Source organism: Hemicordylus capensis, chromosome 4 (genome assembly GCF_027244095.1).
Source record: "Hemicordylus capensis ecotype Gifberg chromosome 4, rHemCap1.1.pri, whole genome shotgun sequence".
Taxonomy (NCBI): domain Eukaryota; kingdom Metazoa; phylum Chordata; class Lepidosauria; order Squamata; family Cordylidae; genus Hemicordylus; species Hemicordylus capensis.
The window spans coordinates 295,818,811-295,839,912 of record NC_069660.1 but is presented as its reverse complement, the minus strand read 5'-3'; the positions used below and the strand labels follow the sequence as shown (position 1 = coordinate 295,839,912).

Here is a 21,102-nt window from a genome sequence, read left to right as displayed (position 1 = left end):
GAAAATTGGGAGCACACTACCAGGATACATTTTTAATTTCATTGTGCATCATTGTTTCACAGAAGCTAACATGATACTGAAGTTAAATGAAAACTGTTTCTTATTCAGCAAAGAAGGAGTAGAATCCAAAAATTAAATAATTTTTTTTACAGCTGCTCCCCAATGAATATTTGATTTTCTGCTATGTCAAATGGTCTTTGGGGTGGAAAGTGGCTTGTTCATGTACTATCCATTGGTCAGACTGGATGAGACACAGGCATTCAATGACTAGAAATCCCAACATTAAAAAAACACACCAAACAGCTGCATGTGGTGAGAGGGGTTAACTCCTTGCTTCACACCGGTTTCCTGACTTAAATCTTCTCCCTCAAGCTGCTCTTGAGCACAGAGACAATTTGGGTTGGGTCCATGATGATGCAGAAGGAAAAGCAGAGAAAGAGGGATCTATAGATTTGATTTGATTTATTTATTTTTACATTTTATATCCTGCTCTTCCTCCAAGGAGCCCAGAGCGGTGTACTACATACTTGAGTTTATCCTCACAACAACCCTGTGAAGTAGGTTAGGCTGAGAGAGAAGTTACTGGCCCAGAGTCACTCAGCTAGTATCATGGTTGAATGGGGATTTGAAATTGGGACTCCCCGGTCCTAGTCCAGCACTCTAACCACTACACCATGCTGGCTATGGTGGCTGGCTATGGAAGCATACACCAGATGTTATGCTTTCTCTCCCTGGCCTCTAGCTGATCCAGTTCCCCTTCCTGCTATTATTACTATTGGTGATATTTTTGGAGCTGTGGCAAACTTCAGGAAGTACCCTTCCACACACACACCACCCCATCCCACACCCACACACAAACAAAAATGAAAAGAATGCAAGTAGCCAGATGAAACTCCCTTCATGGCTGGTACTTCCTTACTTGAGGCAGCTATGTCTCTTTAGACACAACTTCCAGTGCTTCTCAGGCGGATACAAATGGTAATCTGCCTCTCCACAACCTAATCCAATTGCTGCAGCTGCTCCTGTTTCTGTTATTGAAGTTATGGATGCTGCTGTGCTGGCATTGTCCTGGGCTATGCCTTAAGTAATCTAAATCCATGCAAAGTTTCCCCTTTTCTGTCTCTCAAATGACAGGGACAATATGCTTTGCCCTCTGCCAGTAGCCTTTCTTCTGTCTCTTTTACTGCCAAAAATCATGAACAGTGACATCCTTTGGATCAAGTGAGGGGGGTGGAACCCCATGTTCCTATACAACTTCCAAGCATCAGAGAGCTTTCCTTAATCAATTCCATAGCAACTAAATTCAGTATTATGTGTTTTGTTGGCTGAGCAAGAAGGGAGTGCTCTGGTATTTAGGGCAATTCTGTTTTAACAAGCAAAGCATTTCTCTTAATTTCACAAAGGGAAGCCAACATGAAGACTAACCACCATCTCTAAGCTTGTCTCCAGAGAATGAACTAATGCTCTACTTGGCCCACACACTTCTGGAGCTGCTGTGCAAGATAAGCTGGTCCTCTAGCAATGCTTGCCCTTTAGATTGTCATGTGTCAAATCGATGCCATTTCATTTCCCAGCTGTACCCATTTGCCATCTGCTCATGAATCTCTTCTGCACAGAATATACATTACCGTCAAGGTAAATAAAACCTGCCAATCTCCCTCTTTGGGAGGAAGCTGCACTACCACCTCCCTTCCACTTCTGAACTATATCCACCTCCCTGCTGGCTGAGGCTGCATTTCCATCTTGCTCGTATTTACCTGCCAATTCTATATCCCTAATGGTTTAACATTTAGGTATATAGTACCTAATTATTATTCATACATAGTGTCATGGGCGTTTCTGATTGTTTAGTTGCTGTTGATTTAGTATTGGCATCTTGTTCTTCTGGCTTGGGGCTTGAATGGCATTTGAGCCACTTTGTTGAGGGTTGGTATTGCAGTGTGATTGGTGATGTTTGATACAATTTCAGGGAGGGATTCTGTCTGAAACAAGGCTTCAGAAAAATGGAGGTTAACACTGAAGTGTCTAAAAATGGAGGTTAACATGGAAGTGCATTGGATGCTTATTTCTAATGTCTGTTTTCAACTAGAAATTTCAGTTAAATCATCACGCACCAGCAATCACATAACACACAGTAATTATAACAGCTGTGTGATATAAAACTCCCTCTTCAGCAACCCAAAGTGTTTCTAGATCTTGAGTCTGAAAAATCAGTAGAAAAATAAAATGTATTTCAGCAGATGTGGTCCATGGGGAGAAAATGTACCTCCACATAGCAATCTGTATCCATTCAAGGTGTCCAAGAATTGGATTGGCTTCTCCGAGAGTAATTTGTCACCACATCACATATCATGGGCACTAAGTTACTCATGGAGGCAGTGTACATTTTGTACATAATGTTTTCTCAAATCTTCAGTTCCATGAGCTCAGCCAATCAACCAACTGTTGTAGAATTGTCTCTTGTGGCGAAAAACTCTACTGGTTTAGACCAAAAACCACAATCCCAGGAAATGAAATGAGAGTAAATGTGCTGTAATGGATAGATTGTGGCCAGGGAGAGCTAGGTTCAAAACCCTAATCAGCCATGAAGCTCTAGGTTTCTACTCTAGGTAGGAAGCTGCCTTATACATGTCAGATAACTGGTTCATTTAACTCAACCTACACTGACTGGCAATCGTTTTATCTGTCCAAGCCCTAGCTCTTTGATGCAAGGGATCAAATCCAAGTCCAGACTTTCTGTATATAATATATGTGTTCTGCCACCGACCAGCTGCACCTCCCCAGTGATTCATGCAAATATGCTACATGCAGCCTCCTTGGAGAACAAGTATTTATGCTGTGTCTCTACCACAGAGTGAATAAACAATCCATTCCCACTTGATGCAGAGTTGTGGCAGACCACTCCCAGCAGAGGTTGATTGGAAGGAGTCAAGACTGGAGCAAGCAATCATACAGTCACAGCAGCCATTCTGCTCGGGGAGTATGTTGTGCTTACAGGAGATTCCCAATTAATTAATTAATTAATTAATTAATTAATTAATTAATATCCTTTGCAACATGCTGGGGCTATTCACATGTGCAGGCAAAACCAGGCTAAGGAAGCTCAGCCTGGTTTTGCCTGCATGTGAGAACCACTGGGAGCTGCATGGCTCCCAGCTGCGGCGCGGTGGCAAACCCTGTAGGGAGCACCCAGCTCTTAGCCAGGGTTAAGTGCATGAGCACGCTCTTACCCCTGGCTAACTGATTGTGTGTCAGTGCCGCACAGCTCCGTTTGAGTCGTACATATGAGTAGTCTCCCAGCCTGAGTCAGGAGGCTCCCCATAATGCATTGTGCACTCATGGGGTGAATTATGGGAGTTCCGGTGGCCTCCTGGCCCCCAAACCTCCTGGCTGCCAGTAGCAGCCGGCAAACATCTGGGCAAGCAAACTGCTCACCCAGCAAGAAGACAAGGATTGGCTGTGGGGGGGGGGGGAGGTAAGTGTTTTAAGCCTTCCTCCCCTGCAGCGTGGAGCCCTTTCTCCCTGATAATGAGAAAGGGCTCAAAGTTTCCCAAAATCCTGGGAAATTGGTGTTGGAAATTCTCTTGTGGTGAGAGAATCCCTTTCTCAATATAGCAGAGTGCACAGAGGCATGACACAGCGGATTTAGTTAAGCATGCGTGTTTGCTGAGAGTAAAGTAACTTGGAGCCAATTCATAGTTTCAAATCAATATAAAAGGCATTTATTAAGGAACTCCATTCTAGATAGGAAAATGAGGATTTAGGATCTCTAATCTATCTATCTAAGTGGATGCAGTTGGATTCTGTATCCTCTCTGCACAAATGGTGCAGGGAGAGAACCTTGCCATGTTGCAAGGTAGGCAGCCAGGTAGCAAGAGAGAGAGAGAAGGAGGAAGGAAGTTGAATCCCCTGAGATTAGCAATCTACATTTCAAAGGGATAGCATCAGAGCAGTGGAGAAGGGATGACAAATATCTTGACCCTCTAGCCCTCTGACTTACTAGTCTGTCCTCCACTGTCTGAGGCAAGAGACAGCGCAAAGTCCTTTAACTTTCCAACAATTGGAGTTTCAGAAAGCACAGAGAAACCCCTCTGGGTCTAGTTGTATACATGGAAATATTGTTAGACGTTGAATAAGCACGTGTAGTTGGGATGCAGAGCCTGCCACTGTGATGCTGCATTCCTCCAGTTTGCATTCAGTTATTCATGAAGAGCACTTTAAAAAGGTTAGTACCCTTTTTTAATCTACACAGTATTGGTCCAATGTCAATAAAGTTGCATTATTATTATTTTTTTCTGTTTTTATATTGGTGTCAGAGAAAACACAGAAGAAAAGCCTTTATCTTTACCAAGTAGGAGCCTTCACCTCTGAGGCAAAGAGTTTTCCCTTCACAATTGGCTATAGTGTTTCCTGCAGTACTTCGCATCTGGAGTGAAGCTGTCCTTCAGAAACAGGGGACAAAAAGACAAACAAGAAACCCCTGCATATATTTTGTTGCTTCATATTTATAACTGCACTAGCAAACTAGGTACATTTAAACTGCAGGTAACAACAGAGAGACAAAGCAAGATGATTGTAATAGAGTTGATTTTGGAAAGGAAGAGGTTCGTGGATGGTGGGGGGGGCACCCTTATGTCTCACAACACATATTGAATAATGGAATGCTAATGATAAACTGCTGGTGTCCGATCTAAAATAGTTGTCTCTGCTTCCTCCAAAGATTTTATGTTGCAGAGTTAACATTTTAGCTCACAGAATGAAAAACTAACACAACAGATGAAGACAAATGAATTGATTAAAGTCACAGCTGCCTCCAGTAGGTAAGAAAACAGACACACATGAACATTCACAGTTTCACAAGATACTTCTCAAAAGCTTCTGTGACTGCTACATTTATTTTAATATCACTTCTTTAAAATATGCAAAATGAACAATTGTGAATAATAGTACTGAGGATTTAACATTTTAAATTTTTGTTTCAAAACTTCAAATTTTGACATTTAAACTGATATTGCAGTTTAAGACATTAATTCATGAATGGTAAAATTTCAACAACGCATTACATAAATCACAAACTAAGAGCTTATAGAGCTTTTATATGAAAGATTTGAGAACTGAAATGCCCCTTTCAGTGGTCATTTCAAGAATAGTGTCAGCAGTTTCATTCACAATCAGTTGATGCTGAAATCATAATCAAATTTAAACTTTTGATTCTGGAAATTGTTTCAGCCCTACTCATGAATTAAAACATTGGCAAGAACAGAACCATACATGTAAACTTATTAACATTTGACTACCTTTAGCTAAGTGAATGCACCACTGAGAGACCTTAAAGGCCAAGTTGAAGACAGATCATCTTGGAAAGAATCTATGTGGTTGCTAAGAGTCGATGCCGACTTGATGGCAATTACTCAATCAGCTAAGTGAAACAAATATACCAGATGTTTTTTGGTCTATGAATGTATGAAAACCACTCAGGAGGCATGCAAGAAATAGTCATAGTCTTCGTTTCCCATAACAAATATTCACATCTGCATATAAATCTACAGAATATAATCACAAAATCAGAGCCAGTTACCATGGATCTCTCTGTTTTCCATTTTATCTGAATTCTGCACCATTTCCTTTGGTTTCCTTTGATTTCCACCAGCAAAATCCCTGGATTTTTTCTGTCACCATTTTTTTAAACATATTTTAATATTTTGTAAAATATTTTCTGTTTCCTATCAAAATTGTTTATTTGATAATGCATTGCAGATAATATAATTACATACTTGTGTTTAGACAAATACAGAATGCATAGAATCTATAGATATCGCCATATCATAAAACCTGAACTACAGTAAAGTGGGATGGCTTTGATTCATGAGTTCTGTTGCAAATTTTGGCAAGATGAGAATTTGATAACATCTCTAAATATGGAGTCACAAAAAGAGAGATCAATAGTAGTGAAGTTGTACACGATGTCGTGAAATTAAGCTTATTTGGCTAAAGGGGAAAGGATAAGCAATATTGAGCCATTGAAGTGAGTGAAGTTTGGTGATTCGGTGAAGTCTGATTATCACTAACCCAACACAATGAACAATAGCAGTCTGGCCAACAACTGAGTGAAAACTATGATGAGTTATATTTTTATATGAAGTCTGGCTAATCCAGAGTCTTTATCCTGCCTGTCAATTGCAGAGGCTGATCTTATCCACTTATATTCCCTTATGTTCCTGAAAAGGGCTCTGAGATCACACATATTTGTGGATCCTTAAGCTATGTGTGATTCACACATAGGTTGATGTCGTAAACCTGTCAGGCTAATCTCGAGCTATATATCAGCAGATGGAGCATGAAGTAGGCAAAGGGTCAAAAGGATAATGTCAGAGCCAAGCAGTAAGCAATTGCCAAACCAAAGCCAGTCTGAGTCATTACAATATCCAGTTGGTCAAACCAAGTCCAAGTCGATTTCCACAGACTCCAAATGGTCCAGGGTCAAAGCACAGTCAAAACAAGCAGGAATACAGCTGGGTAGCTCACCAAAGCACGACGCTGCTACCAGCAATGCGGCTGAGGTGAAGCCATCTTAAATTGGCTGAAGCCATGTGTTTTCAATCATGTGTCCCTGACTCAGCTGCTCTTCTTGTTAGTCAAGCCGTTCTGCATGTGCATCTCTTCATTTCCTCCTGTCTTTTCGACTGACACCTCTCTGCAGCTGAGATCGGCTGTGCCTCCTCCACAGAAGCTGTAGTATTAGGATCTGTTTCTTTTTCAATGTCCCATGTGTCAGTCCCGCTCGCCTCTGCAAATTCTTGCCTTTGAGGTTGCTGCACTCTCTCCTCTGCTGTCACACTGCCTGTCTCCTCCTCATCCTCGGAGTCCGATAGCATGTCCATGACACTTGAACCTTAAGCTAGGGCTCATCTTCAAGCCATGAGGCTCCCAGTTCATCCTCCGGAGTCCTGATAAAATAGTTTCCTATGCAGCACCTTGTCATTCTAGATACAAGAAGGTCATTCTCACGATCAGCCCTACCTGAGGATGGCAGTGCTAGCTTGGTAGGACTGGTCGTGAGAACCACCAGGATTGCTCCCAATCCCAGCGCTCTGCCCCCAGGTAGACCGAGTTGGAAACCCAGGCTAAAAGTGAGGTAGGAGGACACCTGGGCATGTCCTACCTCTCTACTTGATTGTGTGGGTGAGGAGGCTGCCGAGGGTTCCTTTCAAGCTGCCAGCAGGCATATGTACCATAGAGCCTATGGGACAGAAGATATCCCTGTGTACTGTGCTACTCACACAGTGCATTGTGGGATATATGGCAGCCCAGCTGCCTTTCCTCCACCTCCCGTTTGCTGTGCTGGTCAACACTGTGCTGCTCATCTGGGTGCACAAGCAGTGGAGTCCTCTGAGAGGTTGGATCATGTTGGGAGAAGGCAAGTAGGCTCCTGCCTCCCCCCCCACCCACCCCACCCAGCCCTTTCCAGACACAGCCCTATTGGTTATGTGAACAGCCTTAATGTCAAACTGTCCATAGATTTTTCTAACTTGATAGCTCCTGTTCTTTCACTCTTAAGAGCTTCTTCATATTCAAATATTATATAAGATTTAATACTCACCATTATGTTTCTAAAGCTTTTCTTCCCTAGTCATGTTAACAATGGTCCAGGCAGCAACCTTCTTGTGCTGTTCTCCCACTGTGTAACCTGTACTGTTTTTGCCCCATAGAAATTGCCACGTTGTCCAATGTGGCCTCACCTGACAATCAGCATAATTCCTTTATATATGTTTTGCATACATTCACTCTTTTCATGTGCTAGAAATGCACAGAACTGCAGCTCATCCCTGAACATATTATAGATTATTCTAGCTCAGCAGCCCTCCCTTGAGAAGGCCGATCTGTCCGCTGTCACCCATGCCTTGTCAAATTATTGCAATGCACTTTACATAAGACTGCCTTTGAAAAGCATTTGGAAGCTGCATCCAAGGGCAGCCCATTGTGCTGTCTGCAGTGAAGTGCCAAATGCCGCCTTGCCTCCTGCCCCTGCTAGGGGCCCTTCTCCTTTCAAAACTGGTTCTTGTAAGCTTGAAAGTGGTGCAGGGGCAGAGAAGATGGAAGGTTGCCAGAAGCCTTGTGTCATTCTACTTCCAAGTTTTGGAAATACAGGTGAAACTCGGAAAATTAGAATATCGTGCAAAAGTCCATTAATTTCAGTAATGCAAATTAAAAGGTGATACTGATATGAGACAGACGCATTACATGCAAAGTGAGATAAGTCAAGCCTTAATTGGTTATAATTGTGATGATCATGGCGTACAGCTCATGGAAACCCCAAATCCACAATCCCAGAAAATTAGAATATTACATGGAACCAAGGTGATAAGGATTGTAGAATAGAACAATATCAGACCTCCGAAAAGTATACAGTGTACTGTGCTTGATTGGCCAGCAAACTCGCCTGACCTGACCCATAGAGAATCTATGGGGCATTGCCAAGAGAAGGATGAGAGACATGAGACCAAACAATGCAGAAGAGCTGAAGGCCACTAATGAAGCATCCTGGTCTTCCATAACACCTCATCAGTGCCACAGGCTGATAGCATCCATGCCATGCCGCATTGAGACAGTAATTGCTGCAAAAGGGGCCCAAACCAAGTACTGAATACATATGCATGCTTATACTTTTCAGAGGTCCGATATTGTTCTATTCTACAATCCTTGTCTTCTTGGTTCCATGTAATATTCTAATTTTCTGGGATTGTGGATTTGTAGTTTTCATGAGCTGTACGCCATGATCATCACAATTATAACAAATTAAGGCTTGACTTATCTCGCTTTGCATGTAATGCGTCTGTCTCATATATCAGTTTCACCTTTTAATTTGCATTACTGAAATTAATGGACTTTTGCACGATATTCTAATTTTCCGAGTTTCACCTGTAGTGGGTGTATAACAATTTGTATACACTATGGATGAGTTATTTTACAATGGCAGTGTAATTCTGCCTTGTAGGATTTCCTTTGCTCTAACTTTCTATATATAAAAGTAAAGGTAAAGTGTGCCATCAAGTCAATTTTGACTCCTGGCATCCACAGAGCCCTGTAGTTTTCTTTGGCAAAATACAGGAGGGGTTTACCCTTGCCTCCTCCTGTGCAGTATGAGCTGATGCCTTTCAGCATCTTCCTATATCGCTGCTGCCCGATATAGGTGTTTCCCATAATCTGGGAAACATACCAGCAGGGATTCAAACCGACAACCTTCTGCTTGTTTGTCAAGCATTTCCCCACTGTGCCATTATGTGGCATGATCACAATCATAACAAGATTTAAATAATAAATCTTTACTTCAAAGTTTATCTTTCTTAACACAATCAAACAACATAATTTTTTTTTAAAGTTGCATAGACTTGCTCACACTCATGTGTCCCAAAATGAGGGTTTTTCATAGTTGTTGCATTGTTTGCTTTAGAGTTCTTTCTTTTCCCACTTAGATCCAACCAAAATCTTGAATCTCACAGTTCCATATCTTGATCTTTCTTGGCTTGTGTTGAGACACAGTCTGATGTTGCTCCTCCTTCTTCTTGCAGTCTGAAATTAATAAGTAAAGGCTTATCAAACCAGCTAGTCTAACAGGAGCTCTCTAGCAGGCCTCTGGATCCTCTGAGGATTGCACCTTTAAAAAAAAAACCTATATATGGTAGTCCCTCCCTGCTCAACCTGCAGACCCCCTCTGGAGAAGCCTATATCATATAATGGGTTGACCCTTAAAGAGTAGGGGTTACATGCTGAGAAAAGGGCAGCCTTCTTTCTTCACCTTTCTTCTTCAAACTTGCAAAGTACAGATGGATCCCAAAGAGCTGGCAGCAGTGGAGGCTTCCTGCCATCCTGCTGGCACCCTGGTCATCCACTGCCTGAGGTGACCACCACACCTTAATTCATGAAAGGGCCATGCTTGGCTCTGTTAAAAGCAAAACAGTGCAGCTGGATGCTTTCAGGGGGCTCTTGGGTAGAACATGTTACTCTTTGAGCTTCATTGGCTCCCAGTTTGGTTCCAGGTGCAATTCAAGATGCTGGCTGTTACCTTAAAGCCCTAAACAGTTTGGGCCTAGATATCTTAAAGGTTGCTTGCTCACGTGTGATTTTATCCACCAAATAAGATCATCTTCTTTGGCTCAGCTGTTGTGAACAGGGCCTTCTCCATGGCAACCCCCAGGGTCTCAAAGTCCCTTCTGCAGGAGAGCCATACTGCCCCTGGCTAGGGCTGTGGGTCATGTTGGTTCCAACTTGCATTTTGGACCAAACATGCTTTCTGTTGGTTGTTGCTGGGGAGAGTTCTGACATGAAGCAGACAGTCTCCAACAGTCAGAACTCTTGGGTGGCTCCAAGAATACTGTCATAATTGCCCTCACCTCCTCCTTCTTTATGTTTCACTGGGTGGGGACGGGACAGGCTGTATGTTGCTTGATCTTTGCTCTGGAGGAGGGACACACGTGCACACATACACACATACACCCCTACCTTTCGAGGTTTGTGTTTAAAAGGGACTTTTTTGTGTTATCTTTTCTTCTAGATTCTTGAGTGGTGTGCGTGTTTTTAGAATTGGTATTTCCGCCCCCTGAGAAATCTTTGATTGCTTTGATATGCTAACCAGTAAAGACCAAATGACTGGTTGATTTGAATTTTTACTGCTCCTTCTATTTTTAAACATTTTGATTCATTTTAGAGTGCATATGAGTGTTTTAATGTTGCAAACTGTCTTAAGTACAGTTTCTGACTAATATATTTAAATAACAACAAGCCTAGGCTTAGCAGAAGCTAATAAGAATGGTTGATAGTATACAGTTGCCACTAAGGAGCAGCAACCGAAGGTGAGAGGCGTTGTATACTCTTTATTAGTTAAAATCACTTGACAGCTGTGGAGACACTAGGAGGCTAGATCAGCACAATGCAAGTACAGCCTAATTGGTTGGCTATTCATTTTATATCTCTGGATTCATATCTCTATGAAGTTATCTGGTCATATTCTTCAATTTAACTTCACTGGCATTGTACTATGTGTAAATACGTACAGTCTTTAGTGGTGTATCTGAAGTTCTTTCCTCCCTCCCAGTTTCATGGCACACACACATGGCCCAGGTCTTGAGATGAGTTCAGATTATCACTCATGCTATTTGAAAAAATGCATTTTTCAGAATTAATTATTTGTGCTCAGATGATTACCCTGTTTGTGTGGCATTGTGTGGCATTGTGTGGAAAATAGAAAAGACTATCAATCATGATAGGTGTAATTAAAGCCTTTTCATAGCACCTAGAGGGATCCATTTTTAATCCATTTTTCAATGTACTAAAATAGACTTGTAAACCTGCTGCATTGCAGTTTTTTGTGGCTTTGCATTTATCAATATAAAATGACTTGGCCTAAAAAATAAAAAAGGAAACAGAAGGATACCAACTCTAAAATGCAAGAAGGCAAATGTCAGTCTTTCTTCTGAAAGGATATTATCACCTTCATTTAACCTGGGTCATGACTCCAATGTTTTTTACAATATTGAGAGGTGTGGTGTGAAGAACTGCAGGATCTTTGGATTATAAGATGCTCAATAGAATTTCTGCAGGGGTGTGTGTTGGGGGTTTAAGGGTTAAAGTTGATAGGATGGGAGTGACTTGAAGGAGAAAGAGGGAGTTACAGGATAGGGTGAAGGAGACCTAGCAGGCATGAAAGCCTATTATTAGTTTGATGATAAGAAAGCAGTCTGTGTTTGAGAAACTCCCATAATCTTGGTCATTGCTAACAACAAAGGGGAAGGACTTAACATGAGTAGCTAACATGGCTGTGAAAAAAGGGTGTGTGTAAATAAAGCCTTCTTGGACTGAGACTCTAGAGCAGTTTGGATGAATGGGAGATGTCAGACCTGGGAATCAGAGGATCTGGGTGTCAGACACTAAGTCCTCCCCCACCCACTATACCATGACCACTGGGTGAATTTGGGAACTACAGGTTGAACAGTTACCAAGAATCTATCTGGTTCTGAACTAACCCCATGCCACTGTTTGCTATAAAGCTTCCAGATTTACTGTACTCCCTTAATCTGGGGAATATATCATTGAAGGAGGCAACTAGGCTATCATCCTGCATACACTGACTGATGGTTCACTGGAAGCCCACATGGGAAAGAGGACTGCTTTGTATTTTAAGGCCGAGCATAGTTAGCAGGCTGTTGTACTCTTCTGCAACTTGCAGCAGTTTCCTTCACGGAGAATGTGGATATTGTGTGTACAAGGGTAGATAATGCTAAGCATTCACTTAAACTGTGTGGAAAGGCGAGTTATTTATGCACGATCACACTCTGCCTTAAAATGAGGCAGATCACACTCTGCATTAGTTAAGATGCTTTAGCTACCACATCCACCTGGAATGACTACTTTACAAATTTTGTACTTACAGTTATAGATTCTCCACTTGATCCGTAATCATGCACATAAAAGATAGGTAAAGCCACCCTCTTGCCACTCCTTAACCACCTGATTGTGAGCACAGCACGATACTTAAAGGGTGTTGTCATGCTGTCAAAAATGAATCTGTGTTAACTGTGCATTGCTGGACTAGCAATGTCAACCCAAAGGCAAAATGAGAAGGAGAAGTTTTTATTAGCAGTTGTGGGACATATGATTTCCCCTCCTCCCTTATCCCTATACTAGCTAGTCCTTGCATTCCCCCCCCCCCCACACCCACCCTGGTCTCTGATTATGTCCTAGTCAGCCAAACTCCTCTTGCCCTCATTCTTTCATTCTGGTAATGGGGTTTTCTCCTGTTCTAAAACCTGATATATTGCACTCATTTCCATACTGTCAGTATGGTAAAGAATGCCACCATTTTGTATGCAGAGAGCTTTGCACAGAGTTATTGTTAGTAGCTGGCATGAAGGGAATGTGAAGGGTAGGTTAGCTCACAGAGAATGGGTATTTTTGATTTTTGGAACCTGTTTTCACTTTTGAGAAATGTTTTGCCCAGCCCTAATTGCATTACATGCCCTTTACAACTCTCGTAATAAATTACAGTTGATCATTATTCACCAAATCCAATTTGCAGTGATAAATCATTACAACGGTTATGCAGAGGGCACACATGACTTAATCAATCTATATTTTAAAGAAAGGGAATGTGATTTTTATAGACAATAATTTAAATAGGGGTTCCTGTGTTAGCTTATAAATTAATCAGGCCAAAGCCTAGCTTACTCTCTGAAGATGGAGTAGTAAGTTATAGTGCATAAATTCAATGCTTTATACTGAAACTTCAGTAAACTAAGAGGAAATTCATGTTACACAAATAGTTTAGGTGCCTCTGCCTCTTTTGGAATCCTGAAGAAGGCAATAGACTTCTTCCCACCAGTGGCCAGACATGTAAAAAGTTATGTAGTCTTGCAGGAGGGACTGATTTACCCCTTAGTACCAATTATGGGTATAGAGCAGTAAACACAAACTTGGGAGACAGTTCATACTTTTAAACAAAGAAACTTATGCATCAAGATGCTTCATGATAATATATCCAGTGGCAAACCCAGGCAAACTGGGCACCCAGACTGCCCCTGCCGCGAGATTGGAACGCCTCACAATTTTCAGAGGCCGCTAAGTGGATGGTCGGGCTCAGCGGCCTTTCTCACTCCACCCACCAATGCCATGGGTGGAGGGGGGAGGCCTGCTTACCTCATCCACCACCTCCCGGCTGTGCACATGGGCGGCTATAATATTGGGAGGAGCGCTCACGGTGGTGCTGGTGCGCTCTTCTGGCCCTTCAAGGCCGCCCCAGGCCTTGGAGGCCATGGGCCTCCCCAAGGTCCAGGGGTTAGAGCACCTCTGAATATATCACTGCAGCTCCTTGAGTTTCCCAGAAGATTTCCTTACTGGCCAAGCACAGGAGATCTTGTTGTATACACCTATAGTAGCATCTCCACAACATCATGCAAACACACAGTTCTATTAGCCTTCCCCCTGAGGGAAATCACTATCTTTGAGATTCCTCTTGCCTCAGCAACAGTGATTAATCACATAAATTACCAGATTTTATTAATTTAAATACTTATACCCTGCTCAAGGTGGCTTGCAACATGATTTGAAAACCAGAATGGCAATTAAAAGTATAATGGTATAAAGCTAGAGATGGCAGATAAAATAATCACCTCTTGGAAAACGGTTAGAAGCTTCAAAGAAACAGGCCAAATGCCTGTTGGAAGAGAAAGGACTTCACAAGACCAAGAACAATTTCAAAATAAGGTCGTGGACATGCAGGTGGGCGGAGGGCTGGTCGGGAGGCAGGCAGGAGCAACTGCCATTTAAAGGCTGCCTACACATTAGTGACTGCCACCTAAGGCTCTGCCATGCCACTCGCTGTGGCACATAATTAGAGCCGCAGTGAGAAGTGGAGCAGGGAGACAGAGGAAGTCCTCTGGCATCCCTCAGGAGCATGGTGCCGCTCATCTCTGGGTCGCACACATGACCCAAAACCTATGGTTAAGGGCATTCTCATACCCTTTAATCTAGGTTAAAGCCTGAGGTAAATTCCTGGGCTTTGGGCTGAGGCAGCACCAGGACTGGGTAAATGCCTGGGCTTGGGGCTTTCAAATGGGGTTGTGCGGCCCCGTTTGGGAGGGAGACCACGTACCCCATATCTGACGTCAGATGCAGGGGTGTGGCTAGCTGGGTCCCTCAGAAATCGGGGGTGGGGCCAGGGTGCTGTGGCAGTGGCCACACACAGGTTGCCGCCAGCCTCCCTACGTTGTTGTCATGGACACCATATCCTGAAGTTATAGAAACCATCTCCTTTATGTGACTGTTTTCAGGCAGCATAATCATAGCACATTCCATAATCATATGATTCTATCCATCAGCACATTCCATCATACAACTAAAGTGAAATACATTGGCATTGGACATAGGCAACGTGTGGCTCTCCAGATGTTGTTGAACTACAGCACCCATTATTCCCAGCAGTAATAAACTGTAGCTGAGGGTGATTGGAATTATAGTTCAGCAAAACCTTTCTATATCTTTATATGCTAATTTCCTTTATTTTCCAGGTCTGTTTAACCTTGTGTGTAGTTCCTTATATTTTGTTCAGCTTTGCTTAAGTTACATAGATAATTTTATGTTAATCTAAGGTTATTTTTCTACTTCTAATGGCCAGGTGCAATATTTTAAAAATGTCTTCCACTTTTGACTCTGAACCTTTCCAGATGAAAGTGAGCTTTGGCGGATATATTTTTGGCAGAATAGAAAAGAGAGCTGACTGAGCATTCACTGTAATCTGGCTGAGAGAGAGCATCTGTCCTGAATAGGTCAAGTCCTATTTGGGGCTTCTAGGGGAAATGATAATCGGAAATCACATTCTGGAGGGCTGGATTTTAATTTCCCTGAATAATTATGCTCCCAATGAAATGAAAGGAGACTAGAATCTTGAAAGCATTTGTTCATACATTACTCTATATCTTAAGATAAAAGTAAGACTTCTTTAACTATAATACCGAACATTAAGACATGAGGAAGAAAAGCAAGGACAGCTGAAATTTAGCTGCTCTTTTTTTTTTAAACTAAGTCATGCACAAATTCTCTTATTAGGTATCTCCACTAGAGAATAAAGCACCAAAATTTATAGATTTTAGAATGCTTTTCTATGCTTCTTTTCCCCATGAATATTATTATTTTAGATGACTTTCTAAGAGGCTATTCTCAAAATCAGAACAATGAGAGTTGAAGTGGAGATCTAGGACCCTGAATCTGCATGCACTTCCGCAGTGTGTGTTGTGATAACTTGGGGTTTTGCCAGGAATCCAGATCTGCCATGGCAGTGAACCTGGATTGAGCCTGGATCAGTAATCTAGGATCTGATCTGAGCTGGCTGATCCAGATCCCCACTTCATCTCGCATCATTCTGATCATGAGAACAGGCCCTGTATTGCAGTTAGATCCAGTCTGGTGTAGTGTACAAGGAGATCTGGATAGCACTGCAGCAGTCACAACAGGAGGCCCAGCCTTATGGGGCTAGGAGCTTTTTGTAGGAGTCAGGGAAGGGCCCCCTTTCCTGGAGGTATGAGAGTCCCTGGGGCCAGTGTGGGCCCCCCTGGCCTTTGCACGGGTGCTAAAGGGGTGCGGGCCCCCACAAATTGAACAGTCATGGTGAAAATGACCTGAGGGCAGCATGCTCTTGAAGACTCAAACTCCTAGCACAGCTGGCAGAATTGGCCCCTGGGCCCAGCTGCCTGTCCCCTAGCTGGTGCTGCTATGGATTTCAATACCAAGTGACCACTGTCAGAGTACTCCCCAGCCACCAGTCAGTTTGGGGTCTTAGACCTTATACTCTTGATGATGAGTAGGAATAAAAAGAAAAGAATATTTAGGAAAAAATGGCTCTCCATCCACAAAGGGCTCACAGTCTAGAAAGAAGCACAAGGTAAACACTAGCAACAACCACAAGAGAGATACTGTGCTGGGGTTGAATGGGAACAGTTGCTCTCCCCTGCTTAAAATAAAGAGAATTGCCAATTTGAAAGGTTTCTCTTTGTGGAGTTACCAGGGTTATAACAAGTATGAGCAGGCATACAGGAACATGGCTTTCTTTCTTTCTTTCTTTCTTTCTTTCTTTCTTTCTTTCTTTCTTTCTTTCTTTCTTTCCTTACTTACTTACTTACTTACTTACTTAAAGATTTAATATTTCACGCAATCCACAGACTCAGGGCGGTGTATATGGTGTAGAACAGCAGCCAAGGTTTTTTCTTTTCTGTTTTTTTAAAAACAACATTTACATTAAAGGGCAAACACCTGGCAGAAAAGAAATGTCTTCCATAAAGATTTAAAGGCTGAAAGGGAGGAGGCAGACCAAATCTGGGTGGGGGAGGAGAGAGTTCCAGAGTAGGGGAGCAGCAACAGAGAAAGCCCTTCCATGGGACCTAGTACTATGGACTTCTCTAAGAAGGGCAACCTGAGAACATGTCACAGGAAGGGACAGGACTGGCTAGGATAGGCAGTCCTGAAGATAAACAGGTGCTAAGCCCTGAAGGGTTTTAAAGGTGAGAACCAGCACTTTGAAGTAGACCTGGAAGCAAATAGGTAACCAGTGCAGCAACCTCAAGAGAGGTGTCACACTATCTTATCTTCTAGTGCCCATAAGCTGGTGGACCGCTGCATTCTGGACCAACTAAAGCTTCCCAGTCGACTTCAAAGGCAACCCCAGGTAGAGCACATTACAGTAATCCAAATTAATCACCATAAACTACTCATCCATTATTATTCATTCTACTCATCCATTATTAGAGTATTTTTCACAGATCAGGATGGAAAGCAGGCAAATGACTCGCATAATTTTCATTAAAGGACTAGATTTGGCTTGCATAGCTTGTGACCCTGCTAAGCAAAAGGTTAGACCATCAAACATATATTGTAACCTGCCAGGCACTTGGCAATACCCTTGTTTTTGTAGATTTAGGTAGGCAACAAATCTAGGGAACTGATCAATACCATGCTAGTTCAGAATACAGCAGCACTATGGCTAACCGGGACATCCTGGGGTGGTCACATTTCTGCGAAGCTTTTTGTTTTCTGTAACTAACCCTAAATACATGAAACTGAAATAAATGCATGTTCTTCCCCTCTTTGCTCTCTATTTAGACTTCATTATTACATTATCAATGAACAGAATTACATTATTAATTTATTTTAGTTTGAAAAATGCATGCCTCCCTCTGTTGTCTCCTTTTTGCTCAGTTATAAACTGGCGCACCCTTCAGGCTGGGAGTTGTCTCTTACGCTCTGAAAAACACCATGCACAATGATGGCTCTATATATTTCAGCTGTGTTAAAAGAACTTCATTGGCTCAAACACAAAGGAACTGGTTCTGATCTTTAAAATCAAACAGTACTGGAACTTGGTAGCTACTTTCATATGAACATATCCTAAGATAGGCTTCAGAGATCCTGCTTTAGGTACTTCCACCTTCTGAGATGGGGGGGGGGTAGTTGGAGAGGGTTTTTTTTTTCCCCCAGTGATGGCAATAGTTATAAAACACTCTCCCCAGGAAAGTCTTGCAGGCACCAACAATTTTATTTTTTAGATTTTTTATTTATATTTTCACATGTATATCTAGCTTTTATCCTCACAACATCTCTGTGAAGAAGGCTACGCTGAGAGATAAGTGGCTGATCCAGTGTCATCCAGTGAGTTTCATGGCTGAGTGGGGACTTGAACTCAAGTCTCCCTCGTCCTAGTACAATGCCCTAAGCACTATACTATGCTGGCTGTTTTGATAGGGTTACAGGACCGTTTTCTTCTTCATTACTTTCTGTGGGTGTTTGGTTCCTGCTGATTGTATTGATCTGTTGTTAATGATCTTATTTGACTGACTTATTATTGTTGCTGCTACTGTTTAAGTTGCTGTGTTTAGGAAAAAAACTGTGGTTATTTGTTTTAATTTAAAATAATATAATGCAATGAAAGATAAGCACTTGGAAACAAGAAACCACAACATGTGTGTATGATACATTCATAGTTCCAACAAATAAAAGCATAAAAATGAGGTTATTCATTTATGAAGAAAGTTTCATTGTAAGCGCAGGATATTTTAACAGAAAAGCTGTATGTATGTATGTATGTATTTGCTTACTATTTAAACTATTTATACCTCATCCCTCCAGCACACTATTGCTTGGGGTGGCTCACAATACAAATAAAATAGATACAATATAAAACAGTAACAAGTTGTTCTAGTAAGAACTAATGAGCCTACTTTCCTTTCACTATCTCTACAACTGGACTAAATTTGGTTCAGATCAATGTCCACAAGTTAGATCTCTTGCACCTCAAATGTTCATGCATCCACCATCTTGGATTGGGGTGGATTACATCATTACAAACTATACCATTGAAGTGTCCCTGTGTGTCACTCTCTACAACTGTACCAAGTTTGGTTCAAATCAGTTAGATAGTCCTCAAGTTAGTGCGTTTGGACCTCAAAAGTTCACATGTCCAGCATCTTGGATCGGGTGGATGATATCATCAAAAACTACACCATTGGGGCATCCCTATGTGTCCATACAGCTGTAGCAAATTTGGTTCAAATCGGTTAAGTGGTTCACAAGTTAGCTCACTTGCTCCTCAAATGTTTATGGTTCTGCCATCTTGAATCAGGGTAGATGACATCATCACAAAGTATAGCACTGAGGTGTCCCTGTGTGTCAATCACTACAACTGTACCTAATTTGGTTCAAATCAGTTAGACAGTCCACAAGTTAATCCACTTGTGCCTCAAACATTCACACATCTGCCATCTTGAATTGGGATAGATGACATAATCACCAACTACACCATTGAGGTGTCCCTATGTGTCCCTACAGCTGCAGCAAATTTGGCTCATATTGGTTAAGCAGTTCACAAGTTAGCCCACTTGCACCTCAATTGTTTACAGGTCTGCCATCTTGAATCGGTGCGGATGACATCATCACAAACTATGCCATTGAGGTGTACATGTGTGTCACTCACTGCAACTGTACTCCGTTTGGTCCAAATGGGTTAGACAGTCCACACATTAGCCGGCTTGCACCTCAAACGTTCACGCAACAACAATCTTGGATTCGGGTGGATGACATCATCACACGGACGGACACACACACACACAGAATACTGGGTGATCTCATAAGCCTACTAGAAAGTAGGCTAAAAATCAATAAAATTACAGATTTTTAAATACAGGAAATTGAGCTCAGACAGCCTAAACAACTGCTTGGTGCCAGGAAATTGCTATTCTATCAGTTCCACAGCACCACTTCCTGCCTCTCTCCACACACCCCAAACTCTGCTATGGTAGTGTGCCTGTCAGACTCTGAGTAAGACAAGATACCTAGCCTATCCATTTAATAATCACACCAAAGGGGGAACCAAGGGCTCTTGAAAAGGTTCCTACTGACTATGCAAATTTAGTCTGCTTTTCAGATTGTTCAGAGTCCTTAAATTTAGCTGTATGCAGTAGCCAGTTTCCCCTTGTGCGTTCCCTCCCCCACCCCCTCAGCAGGGCTGCAGAACCCTGACAGATGCAGCTTTTCCCGTCACTGCATTCCCATGCTGGGAAAAGTGGCATCAATTTCTGTCAGCCAACTGTAAAAGGGACAGAGCCTGCACGTGAAGCAAGTCTCTTCTTCTTCTTATCTTCTTTCCATTCCATTGAGTTCAAACTATATTACTGTACAATACTCCTGTGCTCTATCTTTGAGTAGTTTTCTCTTCCTTCCGCAATCTTGCTACTTTAGAAAAAAAAAGTTCACCTTGTCCTGTGTTCCTGTTGTAAATTTAAACACACTGTCCTGTAACTGCCTTGGCTTGCTCTCTGATAGAATTCTAGTGTCTGTTCTAAAGTAAATTTCATGTCTCAGGTTTTGACTGTTAGGCATAAAACTAGCCCTTATTCAGAGTTTTATATGAATCTGCATGTCTTGAGCTACTTGTGTTCATTTCAACATTCCGGGTGGCCTGGAAGTTTGTAAGTATGTATGTATGTATTTGATTGATTGATTGATTGATTGATTGGGATGCATACTCCACCTTCCCTAGACATTACAACCAAGAAAACTTACATAACAATATAAAAACAAAATAACCAAAAGTAGAGACAATTTCAGTTCCCCATTTTGTGACACATATTTTCAAATAGTGTGTACCAAATTTCAATGCTATAATTCACTGGGAAGGACCCTTATAGTTTCAGTACATCTGTGAATAAGTGACATACTGAAAGGGTGCCTGTAGGGGCATCTTCCACAGATATCCCAATGTACTCCAGGCTCATTCCTTTATTGCACAAGGGAAGGGAATTCTTCCAAACAGCCTCTCTACATGCATTCTTAATACATATTTAAGCAAGTATTGGGAGCACATATAAAGAAGCTGTTCAAATGCACAGCCCCCACCCCTACATGATAAGGGACGTTCTGCTAGGACACTGGGACATCTGTGGAGGATGCCCTGTTGGGTGCGCTCTTGTGCATCCCCTTCCTAATCATGTGGGCAGGGACAGTATCATCCAAACTGATTCTCTGTCATTATGTCAATTATAATAGTAATTAGAAAGGTTTACAACC

General features: G+C 42.1%; 1 protein-coding gene across 7 annotated transcripts in view; it reads left to right on the top strand.

Moving 5' to 3' along the window:
- CSMD3 (CUB and Sushi multiple domains 3) overlaps positions 1–21,102 on the top strand; it is a 1,041,917-nt gene that overhangs the window by 319,082 nt on the left and 701,733 nt on the right. The gene's annotated exons all lie outside the window — the stretch shown is intronic.